This window comes from Motacilla alba, chromosome Z (assembly GCF_015832195.1).
Source record: "Motacilla alba alba isolate MOTALB_02 chromosome Z, Motacilla_alba_V1.0_pri, whole genome shotgun sequence".
Classification (NCBI taxonomy): domain Eukaryota; kingdom Metazoa; phylum Chordata; class Aves; order Passeriformes; family Motacillidae; genus Motacilla; species Motacilla alba.
Window position 1 is genome coordinate 58,904,458 of NC_052046.1, and position 22,538 is coordinate 58,926,995.

The 22,538-nt window shown below is 39.1% G+C and overlaps 1 protein-coding gene across 50 annotated transcripts in view; it reads left to right on the top strand.

Annotated features, from left to right (window-relative positions):
* The window catches only part of PTPRD (protein tyrosine phosphatase receptor type D), a 1,163,449-nt gene that overhangs the window by 782,957 nt on the left and 357,954 nt on the right, over positions 1-22,538 (top strand). Inside the window, exons 1-2 of one of the 50 annotated variants that reach the window (XM_038124770.1) lie at positions 13,628-13,764; positions 15,040-15,173. The exons of 48 other annotated variants lie outside the window; for them this stretch is intronic. The gene's annotated coding sequence lies outside the window, so the exon portion shown is untranslated. Of the gene's footprint in view, positions 1-13,627; positions 13,765-14,309; positions 14,402-15,039; positions 15,174-22,538 lie in introns of those variants that run through there. One more of the 50 variants, XM_038124771.1, reaches the window with a different exon arrangement.

Below are 22,538 nucleotides of genomic sequence, written 5' to 3' on the forward strand. Positions count from 1 at the left end.
AAGTGCTTCTAAAAGGTCTGGTCAGTCTAGACAGAGGCCTGTGCTTATTTCCAAAATTTATAGGGTAAGGATGTCTAAAAAACTTCGAGATCAGACTGATGATAGTGCTGAATAGAATTTTAATTGCTTTCTTATGTGGCATCATATGCTTCTTTATTTTGTAATCATACAATAGCACATTTCAACAAAAGGGCAATGTTGCTTGTTAATTTTGTAAAGGAAATGCATATGAACTTTTTTTTTTTAAACAAATGAGTAGATGTAAGAATTCACTATATGGTTTACCATGCATGGTGGTGTTCAGTCAAAGTTTGGACTTGATGATCTTGGTGATGACTTGATGACTTCACTTGATGATCCTATGATTCAATGAATTTCATTTTTATTAAGTCATAAATAAGCAATTTAACTCTTAAGTTTACAAATTGGATCATTATACCATAAAGTGTAAAAAAGTATACACTAAGGTACAATATTACCAATTTTATGTGTGCAATATGATCCAACAAAATATATAGGATAATTTACAGTGGTCACAAAGCAATTTTCATACAGAATTAGGCTAAGAGCTCTGTTTTTCCAAATTTCTAGTGAAATATGAAAACAAAGAGTCCTGGACTACCTTGTTGGTTGGAGATTAGGAGTCTCTAAAGATATTTTAATGAGCTATCTATAGCACAAATGAATTTACTTATGTTAATCATGCTTGGATCTCTGAAACAGAGACAAAATTGCATTATTCATTTTTCTCTTGATTTGGTAATTACAAATAACTGTTATATATATCCAGAAAACGTATTTGCAGAAACATAGTTTTGAACTGGACTGTGTTGAGATGGTAGATATACATTTTGTTTTGATATTAACCTCTTGGAAAAAAACAGCTATTTATTAATTTGCCATTGCTGTATTTTTGGTTTTTCCAATCAATGAGCAGCAGACAATATACCAAGTTATCTTTGTAAGTGGGTTTCCTCGATTTAAATAGATACCATTTATTAACTTAGAATGACAAACCAGTGAATGCTTCATGCCTATGTGCTCAGTCAGTAGCAAATAATGAAAACTTTAACCAGGACAGCTGACAAAGCTCCAAATTCTTGAGAAGTCACTGCCTTTCTATTACTATCCTTGAACATTCAGTGTAAAGGGAGAATAAAATTAGGATTTGCAAATGCAAAACCAGTCCCCTATTTAAAATTTTCCTCTTCAAAGACTTAACCTTCTTTTTTTTGGCTTTAAATGCACGAGGAATTTTCTGAATGTAGTCCGTTATGTTGACTAGCCAGACCCCATGCATTTCCCAGAGCACTCAGATTTCCACTGTGGCTTTGTGTGGAGATTTGAATCACACTGCTGTATCATAACTAGAAGAAAGCAATTTATATAGAGGAAGGGGGAGTGGATACTATGTAAATAATGAGGAGATGGAAATTGGTAAGGTTTTAGTAGCTAGCTCAGGGAATATAATTTCCTAGTGATTCTTTAAATGTTTTTCACTTGGTGACAGAATTTTGGATATTTTTGGAATAAATTCATTTATTATAAAAATGTACTTTTCATAGGCCTTTTTAAAAGTTTCAGCAGACTAATTCAGCCTTTAGAGGGAAATATAACTACACTTCTTATGCTTATCCAAGTACATTACTTTAAATAGAAGAATCACCTAATTTAGTATAATATGAATATAAGAGTATGGTCACAAATAAGCTGTATGTAGGCACTGGCATCAGTCTTTGTCTATATGACCTATTTGTTACATATTACATGGATTTATAGTATCACACATTATACCCAAAAACACAGGGAGAGGTACAAAACTGCATGATCAGCTACATATTTAAACCATGTATTTCCACTGTTTATGCACAAGTGAGTAAAAAAATATTGCATTTCGAGTTCTCTGAATTATTTTTGCTTCTGTTTTCTTCAGTGTTGAATACTAGAATGAAATGGTAAGTAAGTACACAGCTTGCAACGTATAGCTTTTCAAAACCTCACTGGGGAAGTACATTCTGATACCACAAGGTACAAGGTACTTGTAAATAACAAAAAGCACACATCATTAACATAGGTCAATCTGAATCATTAGGTAAAAAGTAAAAAAGTAAAGTAAAATAAGCACAGACAAAAGTTTATGACAAAACAAATACAGGACTGAAGCAGAAATGTAGGCTATTCTCACATGATTAGTCAACTTGCTTTTGTGAAACATGCCTCATAAATATTTAACAGAGTCATACACTAGTTTAACATGGGTAAGTGATGGCTTCTGCACCTTGGATGGCACAACCTTGGTTGAGTGAATAGACTGGGGAATCAGAAGCTGGAGAGCACTGCAGAAAAGATACCTGGGGATCATGGTCTGTGGCAAGTAGAATCTGAATCAGCAGTGCCCTGGAAGCCAGGAAGGCCTGCCCTGTCCTGGGGGGCACCAGGTACATATTGCCAGCCAGGCAAGGGAGGGATTGTTCTGCACTGCTCTGCCTTGGGGTAGCCTCACCTCGAGTGCTGGGGACAGTTCTGGGTGCCACAATATTAGAGAGCTTCTAAAGGAGGGCCACAAGGATTGTGAAGGGACTGGACAGGAAGCTGTATGAGGAGAGGCTGAGGTCACTTGAGATCTGTTCAGCCTGGAGGACACTGACCTCATTGAGGTCTTCAACGTCCTTGTTGGGAAGTGAAGAGGCAGACACTGATCTCTTCACTCTTGTGATGAGTGACAGGACTCATAGAAACAGTCTGAAGATGAGTCAGTGGACATTTAAGTCAGGTAATAGAAAAAAGTTTTTCATGCAGAGGGTGATTGGGAACTGGAACCAGCTCGCCAGGGAAGTGGTCCTAGCACCAGCCTGACAGAGTTCAAGCAGCATTTGGACAATGCTCTTGGGCACATGTGGCTCTTGGGGATGGTGCTGTGCAGGTCCAAGAGGTGGACTCAGTGATACTGATGGGTCCCTTCCAATTCAGCATATTCTATAATACTATAATTCTATGACTTACATAAGTAAGTGGCTTACTACATCATATGATTCTAGTAAGTGAAAACAATCTTTGAAACTTACTTTTATGTTCAGAATTCTTCCTTTTGCTTCAATCTTCTTTGAAATGAAATGATCAGTTATAAACATATCTCAGTTGTTGCAGTTTGGTATATCCATGAGCTTTCCATCATTTAGGCCTACTGGAGTAGGAGCAGGAGACATGTCTTATCACCTTATCACCTTACCAATCTCCACAACTACCTGAAGGGATGTTGCAGCCAGGCAGGGGTCAGTCTCCTCTCCCAGCAACAGTCTTATGCTGTTCTAGGGGACGTTTAGGTTGGACATTAGGAAGAATTTCACACAGAGGCTGATTGGGCATTAGAATGGACTGCCCAGGGAGGTGGTGGAGTCACCGTCCATGGAGGTTTTTAAGAAAAGACTGCAAGTGGCAGTCGGTGCTATGGTTTAATTGACAAGGTGGTGTTAGGTCATAGGTTGGATGATTTCAAAGGTCTTTTCCAACCTAGCTGATACTGGGATTCTGTCTCTTTCTGCTGAAGGTATATCTTCGTTATTCTGCTTAGTAACAGCAAAATAAAGAAACTAAAATATTTGTTAGGCTTTTATGAACAGCATCTTGCTAGCACTGAACAAAGGACCAACTACAGTGGTGTTTATACACCTTGGTAACTGACACTGGGTTGATGAGCCAATAGAAATATCTACAAACATTTTTCCTTTTTTTTTTTTTTTAGTGTTTTTCTAAATACAGTCTTGCTGTTCTTTCTGTCTGTTGCTTGAAGACTTATCAAGTAAACTAATAATTTTTGCTGAACAAAAAACATTCAAGCTGAAACTTTATTTTTAACTACAAAACAAATTTTCTTCCCTGATTTCTTCTTAGTGAAATCATACACAAAATAATTTCAAAACTAGCACTTCCTTGTGTCCAAAGAGCAAGTACAAACCCTTTTAAAAAATTCTACGTGAAAGTGTCCCAACTAAAAGTACTTTATCCCATCACAAGTTTGTCCTGTTCTTTTCTATACCCTCTTTAGAAAAGGGGCCTTGTGTTTGTGCGTGGGTGTGTATGCATCTCCATAAAGAAAGACAATTCATGTGATGAAATGAGATAGTGATTTACCTCTTGATAGCAAACTTTTTTGTTTCAGATCATACTGATAGTACTCGGTACATTGTCGAATGTGATGAAAGCATAATTACAGGAAGAAACCTCCATCATCATTGTCATCACTGTATTTTGCCACCTTGGGAGTCAGCATGCAAAGAAAAAAGATTACAGTATTCTTTCAAGCTACACCTTTTAAATAGCCTCTGCTCAAGTGAGTCCACAAAACCAGCTGCTGATGACTGCAGCAACTGTAGGAGCAAACTGTTATAAATGCCCTGGGATTTGGCATGTTATCTACACAGAATTAGACAAATCCTGAGATTTCTACCTCCTTAATTATGTGAAAAGATGGGACAATCATAGCAGGGTCATTAAAATTAATATTTCTTATCTCAAGATCATTGCTGTTCTTGAAAGGACAGGTAATGCCATCTATTACTGCTCTTGAAGGCCCTCAGTATGACATATTTGTGACCTATTTGTTAGTCAGAAACAGATTAAGACCTTTTTCTTTCCTTTGATGTTCAACATCCTCAAAATCTTTGAGAAAAGCAGCTTCCAAATTTTAGCTATAAGTCACCTCCTTCTGAGATAACTTTTACACCTTGCAGAACCAAAATTAATTGGATCTACACAGGGAGAAGTGGAGAAATGCATAACCAACCAAGCATTTAGGCACTGAATGCTGTATCAAGAAGAAATATTCAGTGGGATACTCTGTGTTCAGAACTGCTCCCTGCCTCAGTGCCTCCAGCTTCTGAAGGATATTCTTTGGAAGAGTGTACATACTGGATGCAATAAAACAATATATAACTGTTGTACAGTACTTTGCTACAGCCTCCTAAATGTGTTGAGCAAGAATTTACTGGCCTGTCTGGGATCTCAAAAAATACAGATCAGGAAATATCATGTACTTCCCCTGTTCCCCATTACATACATAAGCACAAGTGTATTTCTGGATTGAAAAGTGGAAGGATTTGGAGCTAGAAAAGGCTCATGACAGAGGCATTTAAGAGAGGGGCTAAGGTAGATCTGAAAAAAAAAGGAAGTGAATGAAAGAGCAAAAAATGAAAGGGTAACCCAGGGTCTTGTAATGCTGGGAAAGCTGACATTTGAGAAAGCATAGATTTAAAGAAAAGAAAGTCACTTGCCAGAGAGAAGGGAGGTATTAGAAGATGAAAGAAGTAGATTCTGAAAAGACACTGTATGTGATTGGTTTTAACAGAATGTAAAGCTTCACTGGGAGCAAAGAAACATTTATTTTGCAAAATCGTGTTTCACAGAAACAAATACAGAAGAGGGAAGTAAAAGGAAGTCTGAAGAAGTCTTCTATTTACTTTTTTTTTTAAAGCATACGTAACCCTATATACGTAATCTGAATATGCGGAACCTACTTGAGATTAAAAACATGAAACCTGTTGCTATCATTCCACAAACAGTGGAGTTGAATTTTATTGCCCCTATTATGTTCTTTGTGCCTTCTTAGAGAAGGAACCAAATGAGAGAACATCAGCAAAATCTTAGCATATGAGTTCGATTGCCAACAGTTCATAATTGTGCTACCTTGTGTCAATTAAAAAAAAAATGGATGTCATTGAAGTACATTTGCATCAAAGAAAAAGGTGTCTGTTGAAGTTCATAATGAATAGGTTGTTATTTTTATAACAACTTCGAAAATATTTTTTTCTGTTGTTGAGAAAAACCCCTTGTGACTCATATGTGATTTCCCTCACAGGGTTAGCTAATGTATGAAAGTGCTTTTCAACATTGCAAGAAAAAGGACTTGGCATCCAAGCTTGTTAATAATCTGGATTCAATACAACAGATTTAATCTTTCCATTCCTTTTTCACAAATAAGTTACTTGGCTAAAACATAGTTTTTTTTCTCATTGTCCTAATTTATGTTTTAATTGAATTGCTGAGAATGAAAATGATTAAAAATGTTGTGTGGTGAACAGATTTGTTTGGATAATGTGTTTTAACACCTCTTGTTCAGCCCAAAATACACAGTCTTCCATAAAAGGATGTGGTAATGCATAGCTTCTATACCAGGTTCTGTAACAGTAATCGTTCACTGGGCTTGCATTTAGTAATTGATAAATGGGATGGAAGGAAACATAAACTGAAACAAAAGTTAATATAAACAGAATGATTATAAGGAAAATATTTTTACTGTTCCAGTGAAATACACAGGTCAGTCAAAATCACAATGTAAAAATGTTTCCTCCTGATATCAGAATTCACTGAATTTGAAATATTTTATATTTAAAATTTAAAATAAGGTGAATACAATGCTTATGAAAAGTGGTCAATTAGTAAGACTCAGACTTCAGGCTAATACTAAATACTTCAGGATGTTTTATCTAGATTGACCTGCCATTAAACTTGCAGCTTCCTTTGAAGCAACTGCATTAGGAAATGAGAGAATATTTTGATTTTCCTTAAATTCCTTTACTTAACATAATTATAAAATATAACACCATTTTTTTTTGTAATGGGGACACTTACCCACTAGTCATATTTTTATATTTAAAAATATGGAAATATATACTTTTCTATTTTTTTAATTAGGAAACACATTATCTGAAGTTAATGGGAGTTATGTTGAGGGAAAAAATTACTTCGTATTCACATCAGAATTGAACAGATTCAATGGAAGAGGTTTAAACTTGGCCATCCAAGTTTACTTAATGCCAAGACAGAGCATAACAGGGTCTTCTCTACTAATGTCGCTGGCTGGGCTACGGGGTGTACCCAGGAGCTGCATCAAAGCCGGATAGCACAACTCTGAGGGGGGCTGGTCAGCCCAAGCTTTAGCAGCGCCTCCAGCCTGCGCCTTAGCAAGCCCTTAGTGATATTCAGCTTTAGTGATTCTCAGCTCATGAGTGATTTCAGCTCTCGAGCTTGCTAGGCTCGGCTGGGGCATGCAGCAGGCATTCGGAAGACCAGGAAAGAGAGGAGAGCGCTGTATGAGGTTCCAAGATGATGTCTTTATTGGTCTTCTTTGTAGCTCTTCCATGAAGTGTCTCAAAGGGTCTCAGGGACAGCGGCTCTGGTGAGCCGTGCAGAGACAGGCGTTTATATAGGGCAAGGGAGGATTGAGAATTGTCCAGTGGTAAGGGTTAAAGGAAAGTGACCTATAGCCTTACAGAGAGATAAACAAGGGTCCGAGAGCGAGAGCGGGAGAGAGGGGCTCCTAACATCCAATCCTCATGACTCAGCATCCTGCCTCTGAATGCCAAGGCAGGTTTGCAGGGCCTGCGCCTGCTACACTCTAGCAAAAAAAAATATCCTTCTTTTAGAACTCTAGATATTTATCTATGCTGTTTTTGAAATATTTATGGGCCCACAGCAATAACAACATTCAAATATTAACTGTAAGGTACTTTAAGAGAGAGATGCTGAAAAGAATTTTTGTATTTTCCCTATTCAGATTCTATCTTGTGAGATTTGTAATCCAGCATTCTCCTGGGACAATACATTTCTTGCCTCCCAGGGCTTGTCTATGCCCCTTGATTTACCAGTACAAAGGAGATAACATGAGAGGAATGGAGAAACACACTCCCCATCAGATGACTGAGCAGCTTCTCCCAAAACACTCCTATATTCAAGAAGCAAAAGGTTCAAGTTTGGGAAATAAACTAAGACTTTTCATTTTCCTCCCTCTACCCCCTTTTCAGTGCCCTGACTGCACAGCACTGCCATATAAGATGTGTCTGGAACCTCCTTGATATTTTGCAGAAGGGAACATTCAGATTAATGAGACTTCACTTTGACCAGTTGTTGTTAGTTTGTGAGATCCTCAGCTTTGTAGGAAGCATTTCTGGATACTTCTTCTATAAAAGAAGCTACGTAAACTGACCAGCAGTGAGTGTCTCCTTAGAAACTAGAAGTCAGTGTTCAAGTCAAAGATTAACAAATCTTTCATTCCTGTGAATCAGTTATGGCATCAGTATCTTCCTCTTGCTCCTGAATTTTAAAGTATGTGAATTCTGCTACTTATCAGTATTTACATCAAGAAAAGTATCAAGATTTAGATCAAGCAGTGTTATGCAGACAGAGATCTCTGACCTATGGGTGCAAAATGGTGCCTTTAGTCTCTCTAGTGGATGTTGAGGAACCCTTAAATAATCACACACACTAAGTAATGTATGAGTTCTAATTTTTGGTTTATTGCTGCAAAAGATTCAAACTAACAAGATGTCATTTGGCTGTTAGTTTTCCTTTACTGGATTACATTTTCCTCTGCAGAAATTAGAGAATATTTCTGACATTCTAGATGTAGCTGTCTTCTGCTGTCCTTGAAATGTAGGGATACCTCCTATATTTTGAATCCAGAAGAAAAAAAAAGAACAAAAGACTCAGTCTACTGCACCATATTCAAAATGTTGACAAATCTGGAAACAGACCTCATGCACCTGTGTGCATACATACATTATATACACACACACACACACACACACACATATATATATAAATATATATATATATATATAAATATATATATATATATATATATATACTGAGAGAGGAGGGGGGTGGGAAGATGGAGGCATGATTTTCAAGAACCATATCACCACACTGTGCTCTGTATTCCAAGTACTTTCTTTCTGAATAGTTAGCAGAGTTCTTACGCCATCTGAGATACTCCATATAGTACAGAAATAAAAGACAAAGCTGCCTCCTCTATCTACAAATCTTATTTACAGCTTTCCCTACACAAGCCACTGTTTATTTTCAGTTTGTGGCACACACTCTAGCGCGCTTTGACAAAGCTAATCCTGCTTCATCATCTCCAAGGCCCTAGAGATTTCCATTTGCTCTATGATTAATGACTGGCCTCTTGCTCTTTCCACTTAAAAAAACCCCAAAAAGCCCCCAAAACCCAACCAAAAAAAGCCCCAAAGAGCTAGTACAGCAAGTTCTTCCCTGACAAGCAGAAACAATTAAGCCTAATTTGCTTTGAGTTAATGTGCTGCATCACCTTATTCAACCACCATGCTATTTTGGGTCTATGGCAGACCTGTAGTTTAGGTCTATGGTTCAGTCACACCAATTAATAAACTGGGACAAGTGTGAGAACCAGCCTGCTCATCTCCCTCTGCTTTCTAACATCTATTTCCACAGAGGAAAAATTAGAACAGGACTTAAGACCTGTAGGATAAGAGACCTGAATGCTTTGCAATGGACTTGAAATGTGCTCGCACATGCAGAAGTTGTTTGGGCACTAGGTGGATCACACAAGTGTATAAAGTCTCATTTCCTTCAGACAGCGTGGAAAAAAATAGCAGATGTGGCAAAAATGCTCATAAAGAGCTGCACTGAAAATCGCTTTTCTCTCCATACCTTTGTCTCTAACAACTGAAGTTCCATAAGCTAGATACATATGAATCAAAAATGTTTACAAAATAAAGACAACTACTGACAGTATCTAATGAGATACTAAACCAGCACTTAAAAGATGTGTACACAAACTGAATTAGCAGAATAAATTTTTACACATAGATAACATGTGTTGACTTGTCTAGTAGTGTTTTATTAACCTTAACTATAGGAGCTTAAAGTGTCTGCCCTCTAAAAATGAAAATTTTGAAATATCAGTATGGCAACTCAGGAACATTTCTCATAATCATTTTGTAACCCAATGCCTAAAATATGTATTAATGCAGTTTTGTGACAAATCACCTGTTAGATTTCAGCCGACAGCTTCCCATACGTTAATCATAAATAACTGTAAAATACGGCTATCATAATGTATTATGGAAAAAAAAGGAGAGACTATAGAACAGCCTTTCTGATACACCTCTCCTACTCCCCCTCGCCTTCCTGATTTTGCTGTGTACTGACCCAATGGCCACTGGTTCTAGTTGTTAATAGAATATCCTACTGTGTTAAAGAGCTTTGTGGGATGCTATTTATCAGGAATGCAAGCAACAATACAAGGCAGAACAGATGAAAGGAAAATAACACTCCCCACTACGAACAGAGTACTATTTAATACATTAAATTCATGAGCCTGAGACATGAAGACCTATGGTTGGCCTTTTGAAGAGCTATGGTAGAAGTTATTGTATGGTCACAGGTAAATATTAAGATAAACAGCATGCAACTCAATTTGCTTCCTTATTTGCTACAATTTTTGAGATTTAAACCTGCACTCATAGCTTGCATTTCACGTAAGATTTTCACTGCCGGTGTGCAGCCTCCATGAGAAGACTGAAAACAGCTGCATGAGCAGAAAGAACGAGAAATAAACAGTTAATCTGGAATGACATCACAGAGATGTATAATTTTTTGGAAACCTCTGAGGGAATACATGATACTTATTTCCAAATTAAAAAAAAATATCTTCCTTTCACCTCAAAACCCCCAGCCAAAACCAAAAAAAACTCACAATATTTCTACCTTCCAATCTAGTTTAAGCACTATCTTAGAGATCATAAAGTGTTTTACATGAAACATTTCAAAGTTTAAAGAGTGTGTAGATGTATTTCTAGTTCAGCACTGTACTAACCATAGAGTAACATACTGCTGCAATATTGGCATAAATAGAACACCAGTATAGAATGCTGTGCTTGAATTTTTTAAGTTTGGGGGGAAAAAAATCTACTTTTATGAGTAGTTTGTAACATATGAATTAAGCCTCTTGTTGTGTTATTTGCTCTTAGAAAGAAAGGAATGTTAAAGGAGTATTAACAAGCCACATATATAGGTGGTATGTGTATGTGTACACTACGGTCATAAATACAAAATTTATGCTACTGATAACAGAAGCTGAAATTCAATACATCAGCAGAAATATACAGAGTTTTAATGGTTCTTCATTAATTTAGGGTAATTTCTTATCTTTTTTTTTCTTTAGCACCACTATAAAACATAATATTTTAAATAATGAGATATTTAATATTTCTATAAAAAGAAATCTGTTTATTCCTAATGTGATGCATTTATTTCTGACTGACTGGAAGAGCTACACAACCTGCTTAGGACTCTAAAAAAGAAAAAAAAGCAAAGCTAAATGTAGTCCTCAAACCTCACATCCATGTTGTGATACCATGTTAAAAATATAAAATACATGAGTTTATTGCTCAACTCTTCAATGTCATGCAAGGATCACAGCATGAAGGGCACTAAAACAGCTAAGTTACTCCTAAGAACTTGTAGGACATAACATTAAAACCTAAAATGTCTATTTAGTGTTGCCATTTCAAAGCAAATGCAGCCTTGAAGCCATTTCAGTCAAGGGGGCAAAGGTGATGATATAAGTCTTGGTTTTTTTACCAACATTTATTGCAATAAAAGACCAAGTAGCACTTTGCCCAGCTTTTGATTTGTGTTGTACTTTGAAGACACTGTTGCTTGTTGAAAAGCTAGTATTTTACGGAATAGTTAGTTCTTTTTGACAAGATAAAAAGTGATCATCTGAACCACATTTCATATATTTACCTTCTCATACAAAGTAATTATTGTACATATTTTGAAAGATACTATTTGGAAAAGAACACTATTAGTGTTCTTTTAAGTGCGAGGTTATTTGGGCGACCATTTTTCATGGTGTAACTGGCAGCATCAAAAGAAGACAGCAATTTATAGGACTTGTGGAGAACAAAGTTTATTTTCACTTTTGTGAGCCTTCATGCTGGCAGCACTAGCTGCCAGAGGATGATAGAAAACACCCAAATCATTCTCCTCTACAGAAAAGGAGCCATGACCTGCAAGGAGCTTAGCAGGTGCCAACAAGACTGACTTCAGAATCAGGCGCTGCACAGCTTGATGGGGCTGCAGCCGGTCGGTATGGAACTCAGGACGAGAGGCACCGCAGTGCACCGGGAGTGCCATTCCACCATTTCTATTCCAGCAAAGCCAACTTTTTCAGCGTCACTATTAGTGGGCTCCCAACACATAATGCCCCACTAGCACTTACTACATTTATGCTGACACCCTATCTCCATTTTACGGCATGACTGCTGTCACGGGGGCTGTATCTTCCAGGCTTCCAAAGAAGACGCCTAGAAGCTTACAATGAGGTTTTCCAAAGCACTCTTCACCTAAATCCTACTATTTAGGTAGGATTACGTTCCTGCTCTGCAGCGGACTGGACAAAAGATTAAGACGAGCCGCTGTTCTAGCCCAATGTTAAGCCACCGACTGTGCCAAGCAACATGTGGTGTCAGTCAGCATGGAACCTGACCATTCTCCACGAAAAAAAAATCTGAGATTTGCCATACACAAAGATGACTGCTACTAAAATATCTCTCTGCCACACTGTCACTCTGGGACACCTCTCGCGGACCGGCAAATCTGGTACAACCCCCGTCGGTTTAACCATCTGGCCGCGAGGGTGCTGAAGAAGTTGAGCCCGGCAAGCGCGGCGCAGGCCGCCCGCCCGCCCAAGGAAGTTCCGCGGGGCCGGGGCCGCCGCCCCGCCGCTGTGCCCCCCGCCCTCCCCGGCCCGCTCCGAGTGACGTCACCGCCCCGCCCCCAGCGCCCGGCGGCGCGCGGGTGTGCGTGCGGCGCGCGGCTCCGGGGCTCGGCCGGCGCGCGGCCCGGGATAGGGCAGGCGCTGCCTGGATCGCCGCTCCGTGCCCCCCCACTCTGCCCGCACACGCACAGGCACGGACGTCGGCGGCAGGCTCTCCCCGACTCTTGGGGCCGTACGGATCCTGTGATCCACACAGCGTAAGAGGATTAAAAAAGAATAATCACAAAAACCCACAACCCAACAAAAAAGGCAAAAGCGCGCGCACACACACACACACACACACACACACACACACACACATACACACAAAAGCGGGAACAGCCATCCAACCCAAAGCCCACAACAAACCCACGAAACGGGAGAACATCGTCTCTACCGGTGTCCCCACGGCGTACCCCTTCTTCCCCAGAAGAGCGAGGCGAAGTGGTGGGGGAGGGTTTTCCACGTTTCCACTCTCGGGGACGGTTTCTGGGATTTTTTTTCCGTGTCTGCCCTCACCACCTCGCCCGCCCTGTGCCCTCTTCTCTCGCTTTTGTTTGCACTGCACTTTTTGTAGCAAGGGGGGCGGGAGAGTGGGTGGGAGACCTCGCTTTTATTTGTAGCAAAAGAATCGTTTAGAAAAGACGAAGGAATAAAAGAAAAGGAGGAAGGAGGGAAAAAAAAAAAGAGTGAAGGGGGAAGGAAGAAGGAGAGAGAGGGAGAGAGCGAGAGAGAGGGAGGAGGAGGAGGAGGAGGGGAAACGGAGCAGCTAGCTGGGGAACAGAGAGCGCGCCCGGGAGCAGCAGCAGCCGCCGCAGGAAGGAGAAGCGGAGAAGAGCAGAGCGGAGCAGAGCAGCTCGGAGGACAGGCGGCGCTGGCCAGAGGAGGCAGGCGGGGACCTGGCTCTTCTGGATGCTGGATTTTCGGACTCTCGGTGACTCTCTCCTGCTCCCCGGCGCCGCACTGTGAGAGACACGCACGAGCGCCAGGCAGCAGCGGCGGGGCTTCGCTCGTAGCTGCTGCTGCTGCTGCTGCAGCGGGGCTCGGATTAAATTGGCCGCCCCGGAGCCGACCGGGAGAAGCGGGAGGAGGTGGCGGCGGCTGCGGCGGCGGCGGGAAGCAGCGGCAGGCGGGCGAGCAGCGGCGAAGGCTGCTGCTGGGACCGGGGGAGCCAGCATGACCAGGTAACTGCCCCGCTCCTGACCCATTTTTCCTCCGCTGCCGCTCCCTCTTTGCCGCCTCTTTAGGCGCGCTTGTGTGTGTGAGCACAGAAGTGTGCGTGTGTGTGTGTGCGCGTAGCCCGCACACATGTCCCTCACACACAACTCTCCCGTGGGTGCCCCAGGGCTTCCCCCCGGCAGCTTCCAGCCCGCTCCCCGCCGGGTCTCAGCCTGGCGGCGAGGCCTGTTCGGGGAGCGAGGGGAGCTGCGGTACGGGGACGGGGGATGGGGCAGGGAGAGGGCGATTGATGGATCGGAGTCGACGTTTCCACTGAGTGCCGCTGTGCGCGGGCGGGGAGAGGGGAGTACGGTAATTACACACTGTCTGTTTGCTTTGGCGAACGAATTATTAATATTAATTATTTTGTTTATTCTAACGGGTTCGGAGATGGGGGAAGGTAGCAGGGGTGAGAGATCAGGCATCTGCCGCTGGAGAAGGGACTTGGGGGTGAGCGGCCAGTAGGGACCCCGGGCGCCGGTCCGAGCAGGGCTCCCTCCTCCTTCTCCTTCTCCTTCTCCTCCTTCTGCTCGTTCTCCTACTCCTCCTCCTCCTGCTGTCTCGGCGGAGCGGGGAGGCACGGAGATGCGAAGATTTTCACAGGTTAGGCTTTTAATTTCTTTGTTTACTCTCGCGAAGCCACTTGAAAGCAAGCACATCGGGCTGGAAACTCAGTTTTGCGGGCGCTTGCAAAGGGGTTCTTGAATTTGTTCAGCAAACTTAGCAGCACCCTCTGCGCCGTCTGCCCGTGCAAGAAGGCACTCCTTACTGCTGCAGCCGGGCTCTCCCAGACTGTTGTTTTCTTAAACAGTTGTTTTCTTGCACGGAATCCCCTATTTTGCCTATTATTTATGCCCTCAGTTGTCGACAGAACGGTATTCTTTCAATTTTAAGTGATTACCACTGAGCTTTGCATGTATGGCTTTTGAATGCCTGCTCCTCCTTGTTACTTCTCCAGAACTGCTGTCATGCGTATTTTATTCTTTTGCCTGGCCTTTGTACAATTACTGCCTCATGTAAGGATGGCAGCTTCTCTACCGTGATTTCAATGTCCATATTCCCAGTTTTGACACACGTAGAGGTGTTAATTTATTTACAAAGAATAGTTAGGGTTTTATGTGTTCCTTCACTTGTCGTCTGAGATGGCATTACGTTGGGGATAAGTCTGTAGATGCTGATTTACTTTCGAGTTTCCTATTTGCAGAGTATTTGTGATGACACTTGTATTCTCTTAAACTTAGGATTAATGTGGGAAGCTATGATTGTCTTCTCAGCCTTTCAGAGATCGCTTCCAACATACCTTTTGTTCAAGCACAAGCAACTTCTCTGTAATCTTGGGACATTATTGGGAATTTCGATACAGAGACGGAAAAATGTATGTATCATATTTTTCCTTCTTCTGATATCTGCTAGTGGTTTGAAATGTTGTAACAGTCAATACTTTCCTTTCTTGCTGTAAAAGTGTATAGTAAATGACATCATTTTCTCCTGGGCTGGGAGCAACGAATCCTACAATTCTTGTTATGAATGGAGCAACTCTGAAGAAAAAAAAAAAAAAAAGATTCTCCCCATCCTAAATACAATCATTTGTACTTGCAGCTTACTTTAGATGGCAATTTTTTGATTGCTTCTTTAAATTGCCTCTCATGAGATGAGCTATTACTGCTTTTTTAATGCGTGAAACTGACAAACTGGTCAGTTTAATAAATTCAGCTGTCAAATTTCGCTCAGTCAAAATTGCTAAAAGCTGTAAATATACTGGCAAGGGATTTTAAGGTACTGAGCGTTACACAGAAAGAATGGTTTTAATGAGATACTTTTTACATGAGTAGCTTTCCAATTTTAGTTTTGTCACTTGTCTTAATATGGTGGGGTATATTTAGATATCTTTCAGCGCAAAAATGTATAGCTCTTTTGTATCCACTTAAAGCAATAAAAGCTTTGCCTTAGTAGAAGTCTTCTACTCTAAGAAGATACTAAGAAATTCATTATGGTTTGTGTGTGCTATGGCAAGCTGTTAGGAGTGGTAATGCATGGCAAGGAAAATGGTACCTCGCTATTTCTAGATTTCAGGCATTTGTCTTAGGACCTGCTTTTAGACTCATCCGTCATACTACTTTTAAAATGAGCGCTAAAGAATAATGTGAATAAGCATTGTGCTGTGATGGTTATGTAACTCAAACCACCAGCAGTCAGCAAACTCAATGGATGTTAGGAAGTCAGTGCCTAACCTTCGGAGAGGGTGTGCAAGAGTCTACTTGGGGATGTGGTAAAGACCTAAGTATCTGGAGATTAAAGTCTGGTCAGCACTTCAGCTTTCATTTTTAACATTGCCTTTTGCTTCCACATTTGAGGAATGCAGGGACCAAAACTACACAAGCTGAAGAGTAGGAATTCCCCTTAATCTGCTGCTGTGTGTACTGAGCCACTAGGGGCCTGTATAAACTGCTCTTGTAGAGCAGATACCAGTGCATGGCATATGCTCACTTTCACCAGACGTTTTTTACACAGGTGCATAATGTCAAAAGCAAAGATGCCAGTAATTCATTCCTTGCTAGTAAATGAGATTGCAGTTTTTTAGGAGGTGGGTACAAATTGCGTATTACTTAGTTTTTTACTTTTTGCCCTACTTCATCTGTTTCCCCGGTCCTGTATTGTGTCCAGTGTCTCTGCTTTCCTGATTACTGTGGGAGATGGGGATGAATATGATTCAGGAGGTGCAAATATTGGGCGAAGTTGGATTTGTGTGTCTTTTGTATTTCATATTTTCTGTAAGCTGAGAAAATCAGATTTGTTGCCTGTGTGTTTTTTTGTACTAGATTAGTAATGGTACTGTTCCATGCAAGTGTAGGGTTAAAAGATAAACTAAACGGGATTTCTACAAGGCAGGAACAGACATAGATTGATGGTGTATTTAAACTAGCTTTGTAAGTGTTATGTAAGTTTGAGAGTGTGTCAGCTCCACGGCTTTGGCTGGAGTGTAGTCAGCATTTATGGAACATGGGTTGGAGATGCATGATACATTCTTAAGTGTCGGTTTCAGAAATTTAAAATCCACCAGCCATAGCATTCTTAATAGACATTAAGCAATGAGGTCAAGTATACTTGCACTGTTTCATTGTTAGTTTTCAGTTTTTGAAACAAGGCAGATAATTTGTAAAAGAGCACAGCTGAAATATTTGCATATTGGATTTCCTTCGAAATGAACTTTCATTACTAAGCTCTTTGAGAATTCTCATTTGGAAGGATTTTCAGGCTGAATCACAGAAAGGTCATACAATCAAAAAGCAGCTTCCCTATGGTATGTTAATTTTTTAATAAGCTGTCTTTTAAAACATCAGAGTCTTGTATATCATTCGGTGTTGGGCCAGTTACAGCAAGAGGGTTTTTTGTCATCTTGCTGACAACAGTTGTACAAATATTGACTGAGCTTAATTTTCTGAAATGTGTGCGTGCGCCTTAGGTAAAGTTTTGATGAAATGTAATGAAATCTGCTTTAAAGGTTTTCTCAAATGATAAGCGTTGGTTCAAAAGTGTAAGTCTTGCTGCTTATCAGTGAACCAAGGCAGTGGCTCTGAAATGCAGAGGATAGGCACTTCATTTGTGCTTCGGATATCAAAAGGACTAATACGCTATGGATCTATGAATCATTGTATTTCATTTTTGTATATGACTGCGGTGATTTTTAAGCTTTTGTTCTCTAACAAGAGTTGAGAAAAAGGTATAGATATTTGCTGGTTTAAGTTCAGTGTCAGTCATATAATGCCATCTATAATAACAATAGCTTGCTTTCATTGTAATTCTTACTAATAACAGTTGTCATAACATAGCCAACATACTGTATTTTTATGAAAACTCTCAATTTCACATACTCTGTGAGTGTACTTTATTTGCTTAATCCTTGTATTCTTTGGAAAAGGCCTTAAATAAAGCCAGTTAATTAATGTATGCTGGCAAATTGGCAGCCTAAAGAATATGTGAATATGTGTTTAAAAATATTTATTTGAATGCTATCAGGAATTTACCAAGTAGAAGCAGAGAGGAAGCTTACTTCTCCTGGTGATCGGCTACAGAGAAGGTTGCAGTGCAGCTGGAGAGATCTGGTGATTTAGAAAAAGGTTACATGAGAGTGCTTTGCATATAAATTCCTTTCCAACAAGCTTCATTTCACTTGTTTTTTTAAGACACTGGGCATTAGTAGAGCCGTATTTACTACTGCACAGTTTCACCTTATATTTCATAAGCTCAGATGACTTTTAGTAGTTTATTGATAATACTTACGTTAAACATGGCATGTTTGTGTCTTCCTATAAGAAGTGGATAGCTAAAATGCCAATAAGATAAATGCAGAATAATAAAAATTGTTTGTATGGAAAAAAATGAGGTTAAATTGAATAAAATATGTAGTGCCTTTAAGAACTTTGTTATTATCCAGTTCCTTTCAATTCATTCGTAAAAGCGACAAGTCAAACACAATACTATGAGCTTGTTTTTTAGCTACATCAGCAGGTATACATAGTCTGAACTTCCCTAAGATTTTCCCTAATTTTGCCTCTTTAGGTGTCTTCTGCTAACATGCTGTGACAGGCCTCTTCATAACCTTAATAGCACAGTTACAGAAAGAGAAAAACAAAAAAGACTATGTGATTATCTTGCAGTAGAGTTTCAAAACAGATGGAGTTTTTTCCCTAAGATCATCTTCTCTGTTTATACTTGATACCTGATTTCTGTTGGGAGTTCCGTGTGTTCCTTTGAATACAAAGAATGGGCAGAAAAATGTCCTCCTCCTTCAACAGAAAAAGATGGAATTTCAGGCACTTTGATTTATTGTACGAGAGGACATGCCCTAATAGCGTACTATCATGTCTTGGGCATCTTCATAATTAAGCACAATGCAGTTATTTTAGTTCTTCAGTAATCTTCCAGTTAATGAAGTCACTCCTTGGGTATACAGATTAATTTGTTATTTGCAGACAATCAAAATGGATGTCCTGGTTAGTGCCAGCCAAACTGCTCACATATTGTTGTGGTCAGATAATGCACACCTTTTTCCCAAGCAGTATATCAAATGTGGTGTATCAAGTTATGCCAGCAATTATATTGCTCTTTCTTTTACAGTCTTCAGTGTTATGGAAATTATGTAGAAATTACATATCTGTAAGTCAGAGTTCAGTAAATAGTGTATAAAATCTGGCTTTTTAGGTTGCAGAATCGGGTGATTCTTAAGAAGAATATAGTCAGTACCAACCTGACCAAAACAAATGTGACTTTGGTATGAATTTGCAAATAAATATACATTTCTCTAACAAATTTGCCCAATCCCATTTTGATCTCAGCATCTCACCTTGGCTTATTTACTGGTTTTACCCTGAAATCTAGGTTTTTTGATACTTGCTTTGACTCAGCAGGAAAAAATTCAAATACATTCTGTTAGCAATGTCTTAGTCTTTCTGATCTTCAGAAAACCACTCTTTGCTGAGTTTGAACACAGTAATTCCGCTTGCTTTACAATGTTGATTAAATTTAAAAAAAATCTTAACTGTTTCTGGAACTATCTGTAGGGCATAGTCTTTTTATAAAACTTTGCCAAAAAAAGCTGAATTTTGTGTACAAGGAATAGAGTGCTATTTCTACTATCTCATTTTTTTTCACCCTCTTCCTCTCCCTCTCCCTCTCCCTCTCCCTCTCCCTCTCCCTCTCCCTCTCCCTCTCCCTCTCCCTCTCCCTCTCCCTCTTCCTTCCTTGCCTTCCTTCTCCTCCCCACTCCTTTTCCCTTTTCCTATAAAAACAAAGATGAAACTGATTTTATTAAAGTTCACAAAAATACATACAGAATTCTGTACTCTATCCCATTTTTTCATCTTCTTTATGCCACAGAGAATGGGTTTATGAAGCAGACACATGCCACTGTTTCTAGAGACATGATTACCCAGAGACATGATTAATTTGTCTGTGTTCACCTGTATTACTAAACTTCTGTTAATCACTTGTTTAATTTTCTTTTCTTTTTACTTTAGGAAAGGGCTTTCTTCCTCTATGGAATTTGTTGAAGGCAGGGAGGTCTTTTCTTAAAAGGTTGGTTGTAGGACCAAGTATTTTCTGCCTAGGTTTCAGTAATATGACTGCCAGGTGTATAATTGCTTTATCTCTTATGCTACTTTTTTGTTAAAATCCTTTGCATGTGTACTGTGTACATGTTTACATGTGTACTGTGTATTAACACTTCCTGGAATTAGACTATTTGACTATTTGAATATTTGACTATTTTTTCTTAATAAGCAAACAACTTATTTTTTTGAAAGTCATTCATTTGATGTAAAGAACATGCAATGAAAGATTTGTAAAACAGTGATCAGAAAGTAGGACAGTAAGTTTTATTTATTTATTTTCATTTGTTTAGGATGGTAGTGTATCTTAGAAAGCTGCTTAACTACTGCCCAGTGCAGCTGTCCTTCCCTGAAAGATTAGGTTTCAGGAGCAATGATGGATGTTGAATGCCTGTAGCCAGTTGTGGGGTTTTCTCTGAGGTCAGTGCTACTGATGGAGGATAGGAATTTACAGCCTTGTGTCTCTTCACAAAAGTAACCGGTAGCATTTTTTTAGGGAAAAAAAAAAAAAGCCCACAACAACTAGGAATGTTCAATGCTGAGCTTCTGTTGCTGCATAAGCTGTTCATACTAGTGAGAAAGAATAAGTAGATTTGTGAATAGCAAGGATAAATTTAGTCCTGAGTGTGCTCTATTGTTTCACAGCAACACACAGAAATAGCTACAAAAAAAGTAAATGGGATGATGTGATTTGATTTATAAATCTTTTATATTATTTTAACCTGTGTTAAGAGGTTTGAAATTGACACTTTTGACTTTTCATTTCAATTGTTTCATCTGTGTTTCAGAACATATTCTCATTTATGACCTAAAAAAAAGATTTTTTTTCCTGTGGAAGAAATATATGTTAGTGGTCTTCAGCAAGCATAACCAAGGCAGAGAAGATATCCATCAGTGGTGGAAGGGTAGATGTTCATCAGGTAGAAAGAATTTACTTTGATGACATATAATCTTCCCTTAATTCAGGCATCACAATACATACTGTTAATAAAGATGGATAGTTTACATACTCTTAGCTGTGTTTTCAGAAGCATTTGTTGAGGTCAGACTTTCAGACTTTATTTTGGGACTGTCTGCCTTCCCTGAGCTGTTGAAGTTTGCTCCTGATACACAGTGATGTGATTAACTTTAAAAAATTTTGGTTGAGAAAGGTGCACAAAAATCCCAGACTGCTTTATTGTTAAGCTTTCAAACCCTTTTTGAATTGTTTTTATTAATTTGTACCTTAATGGTATAGGTGGATTTTTCTGTCAAGCCTTAGAAGGGTTGTCCTAGTAGGCTGAAAGCCTTCAGTGATTGGTGAGAAAGATTTCATTTGACAGCAGCAGCATTTGGATCAGATCCATTGTGCTTTTGTGCCTTTGCATAAGTGGTAAGACTTTTACCTTGGGTAATCCTAGCTGTGGTTAAATTCAAATCCAGACAAGAAAGCTTAATAAAACATCTGATAAGTTGATTTATAGTATCTCATAAATTAGGAAGTAAGAAGCATTTTGGTAAAGAGAAATACTTACCCGGAGAACAATTTTGCATCAAGGAAATGGCCTTTTGCCAAATGCGTATGTGTTCTACTTATTGGCAGCATGCCATCGAATTTATTTGGAAAACTCTCCTTGCTTAAGTAATAAATATTCACTATTTACCAATTTATTTTACTATCAATAAAAGATGGATTCTGTTATTGGGCTTTTTCTTTCATTTTTGACCTATATCACAAAAAAAGGGACTTTTGCTCATTACCATTAAGAGCATCAATGAATCTTGATTAACAGAATTTTCCGAACAGTGAAATTGATCTTCTTACTTTTCTTGATAATTTGGGTATTTTTGGGATATTATTTTTTATTGACATGAAAAGCCTTGAATTTTTCTACTGTATGTGGCATGTGATAGAAAAATTTTAATATTAACTTAAAGAATTGTTTGTCTTAGTTGATAATAATGATAATTTAATACAATTTTGTTTTGTTAAAGAAAAGTGTATAATCAGTGTAAGTGGTTGTTGCCACTTAGTTCAATATGTCGAATTTATACTTGTTTCCCATTTTACATTTTCAAAATGTGTCTTAAATGGTCACATGAAGTATCAGCATACTGACGAGATGAAAATTTCATCAAGGGAAGCAAACTATGAAGAGAGCATTGTCCTTTGTAATGCTGTCAGGTGGTAGGTAATGCCTGCAGGAGCAATCACACCTCCGTAAGAATCCTAGCATTCTTTGGGTTTAATTTTGCATGATTACAGTGACTCCGGAAAAAAATAGAGTATTAGGACTTGAGCAATAGTATTTTGATTAGCTTAGTTTTGGACAGTGTGGGACTGAATGTATTAAATACTGTGCATATATAAAAAGGAAATGTTTATTCTTCATCTGTTTGATTGTATCTGATGGAACAGACACATGTCCTTCTGGACAGTGTAATTCCTAAAAGGACGCTTACTAGGACTGTATCCCTTGCTGATTTATTCATAGGATTGCTTTATTAATCTAGTGCACAAGGGTAATCTTATTCTAAAGGTATTAGAAAGCATGAAAATAACTACTAGACTTCTTAGAGATGTGGATTTCTATGTCTTCAAGCAATTTGAATTTATAATCTCAATCGGTCTTTGTACTTTTTACTGCGGAGTA